This window comes from Geospiza fortis, unplaced genomic scaffold (assembly GCF_000277835.1).
Source record: "Geospiza fortis unplaced genomic scaffold, GeoFor_1.0 scaffold145, whole genome shotgun sequence".
NCBI classification, from domain to species: domain Eukaryota; kingdom Metazoa; phylum Chordata; class Aves; order Passeriformes; family Thraupidae; genus Geospiza; species Geospiza fortis.
The window spans coordinates 2,322,555-2,326,049 of NW_005054362.1; positions in this window are offsets into that span (position 1 = coordinate 2,322,555).

Genomic DNA, 3,495 nt, shown 5'->3' on the forward strand with positions numbered 1-3,495 from the left:
GTGGGGAGGGGGTGACGGGGCTGCCCGGGGGTGCCTTCCGTCCCTGAGGGAGAAGAGGGCGAGACCCGCAGCAGCCTCAAAGAATAAATGACTGATTGTAGCTGAGGGACAGCCCCGTGAGCTTTCGGGGCTCGAGACCTCCCTGTGTCAGGGCACTGCTGGGTGGTGACTGGAGCTGGCCGTGCTCCTCAGGCGGTGCTTTTCCTTGCGGGAGTGGGAGGAAGCGATTCTTTCCTTTGGAAAGACCAGAATGCCCTTTCCTTAGCTGGATGATGGGCTGCAAAGCGGGGTTCTTTTTGCTGGGCCTGGCAGTTCTTTCTCCTGGCCTCCCCACCCCTTGACAGAAGGGGTCCTGCCTTGTGTTCCCCAGCCCTGGGCTCCATCCCGGAGCGTGCTGCTGCTCCATGGCTACAGCGTGAACAGCTCCAGCTTTTTGCCCAGCTGTGGGAGGATGAAATCCCTTCCTTCACGTCCTCCCCAGCCTCTCCTGCTCCACTGAAGAAGCAGAAGCACAGAGTGCACCGAGGTGCTCAGCCTGGAGCTGGGAGTATCATTCAGGGAGCCCCTCAGAGGGGCGCCCTGCTCAGTCAGCCACACAAGTCAGTCCTGTCACATTTCACTTTTAAATGCTGCGACTGACGTGAAGTTAATTTAAACTGTGTTTAAGCAAAAAAAAAAAAAAAAGTTTATTTTTGTGTTGGTACCTGCTCTAAAGTGAGAGCTTCCATCTTCTCTGTGCGTCTGGAAGCTGCTAAGTGGAAATTTGATGTCAGGAAGCGTCTTCAGTCTTTGAAGACATAATCTGTGAGTGCTCAGCTCTGAACAGGAAAGTGACAATAGATCAGTCTTTGTGGACATCAAGACTTGAATAGGCGGATGTTTGAGTGCATGTGAGAATATCAGTGGCTGTAGGACTCCTTACCCCCCGATGGCACCGATTCCTGTTCCGTGCCCACATCTTTTTGCTCGTGCTGTATTTTTATCGCCTGGTTTATTTTTGTCGTGACTGCCTTGTGCTCCGGGTAACACAAGACGCCTGACTGCCTTTCAGAGTTCAGCACTGGCTCCTGGGTGAGGGGTTTATCCCCCACCCACGGCTGAATAGGGGACTGCTGTTTGTAGGGCAGCCCTTTCCCTCTTTTCCTGTGGCAGACCTGGTGCCTCCGCTGGATCTCTTGAGTGCCAGGTTATTGTGACAGGTAACCAGCTCCTTGTGCTGCTCGGTAATTGGAACGGCTCCTCGGGATATACAGAATAAAGGATGGCCAGGCATGAAAGCGCTGCTGCAGACTTGTCCTGGCTTGCTGTTTGTCTCAGGATTTCTGCTTTGTGGTCCTTGCAGTGTGTTCTGGTTGTGGCAGAATCTCTGAGAGGGGAAGAAAGGAGCAGCTGGGGCTGGGAATGCAGCTTGTGCTGCTTTTGATGGAGCAGACTTCTGCTAGGCTTCATTAATCATATTTAAGTTTCTGTCACTAACTTTTAATTAAAAGCATAGTTGATACCACTTTAATGAATGTACAGATGTTAGCCATCTTCATGCATAAAAATGCTTTTTAATTCCCCTACTATTCCCTTTATGGCCCTTAGATGCTTTTGCTGCCATCTAAACCGTGTACAGTAGCAGCTGTTTATCTTCTTAATAAAACTTTTTCTTGCATCTGTGTTCGGGAAACAATAATGGTTTGAGAAAACAATTCCCTGGTATCCTTTAACAATATTTTTTTAAGAACTTGGCAGAAAGGGTCAGAAATGGTGCCTAAATAGTGAACTCCAAGGCTCTTGCTGACTATAGCCCTGAGCCTAGTGTAAGTCACCTGAAATTGTTGGCTGTTTTCAAGCTTATGTGAGGTGATGAAGAAAATAAGAAGCCTTCAGTGTATGACTTTTGATTCTGATGAGCTTCACGAGGATCTTTTCCCCAAATGACAACTTCTTATTAAAATATCTTTTCTATTTTGGGTTTGCTGCTGATGGTGTGTGTCAATGCTTTGTCGCTTGTTGTGCATCTAACAGCCTGAGCATTTATTGTGATTTACCATCTGGCACGTGGGAGTTTTATCTAACTTCTCATTTTACTTGACAGCAACCAGTTTGGAAAGACCTTGTCCTGTTTTTTTTTTTTCCTCCTAATAGAAATTCTCAAAACTTAAAACTGACAATGGGGCTAAAAGGTTTTGAATTTAAAGAATTACTCTCTTTCTATTCACAAATTGTTACTGCTTCTGTGAGATGGCCAAAGAGAGAAGCAGCACATCCTTCAAGTGAGCTAATTTAAAGAAGGTTCCTCCAATTAGTCCTAAGGAGCATTTATCTCCCCTCTGCATTCAACTAAAACTCTTGTCATTCAGTTGCTGTCTTGGCAGCCTGAGTGGAAGGCTTTGGAAAATGGCAAGTGAAAGCTGATGCTCTCTCCTGAGTACAGTTTGACTCATGCCTTTCATGCATATTCACCATAATGTCCTGTTCCTGGACAAGCAGGATCCCTCGAAAAACATTTCTTCTTTTAAGGTGCTTTTCTTTTAGACTTCCTCTTATTAGAGGCTCAAATAAGAGGAGAGGGTAGAAACAGGCATTGATGTGTTGCTTTGCTTTCTTTTTATTTTCTTAGAAGGAAAACTTATCCCATGGTTTTCTTAACAGCCAATTTCTCTAAAGGGTGAAGATGCCTTCTCATTTAATTTTAAAACTGGCTGACGTAGGGTGTGATGCAATTAATATTTCTGTTTATCTCCCCAAATTGGTAAAATATGCCTAAATTTAATTTTGAGCCCAAAAGTGTCTTATAAACAAAAATGTTCTGTAGTTTTTCAGTGTGAATGGAGATGGAATAATTAATGGGGTAGGGAGGAGAGAATAAATAAAACACTTTTTATTTATAGCTTTATTTCCTGGGTGTTGGAGGAAATCCAAGTGCCACAAGATTGTACTGGGGCAGAGTCTGTCTGAGCTCACCCACGAACTGAAAGGGAATGTGGCTTCTCTAATTGAGGTGTCCATGCCAAGAGTCCTAGGAAAATTTAAATGAACAAAGTAATGGATGATATTTGGATGTTCTTAATGTAAGAAGAAAACAATCTAGCCTGGGGCTGGCCCAGATCCTGTCACTACAGGGAGTTCTAATCAGCACCATGCCAAGTCAATAGACAGAGCTCCCAAAGTCAGGCTTGTGCATTTTCCGTAGGAAAGAGGGTTTGCTGGTGTGACTGGATGGTGGTTTCAATTTTTCCTTTCAATTGAGCTAATATTTCTTAAATGCTCACAGCAAAATGCTTCAGTAAACCCCACTGGAGAACTTAGAAAGCAGTTGGAAAAAGGTATCTTTCATTTTGAAGGAGGGAGGCAGAGGTGCAGGGGACCTCCTGAGGGATGGCAGGATCTGGAGACAGAGCTGCTTCCCCTTCCTGCAGCTCTTCCTGAGCCGGTGACGCAGGGTCAGGCTGCAGAGGGGAGAAGAAATAACAGGTTGCTCAGGCAAGTGGAGTTTTTGGGCAGATC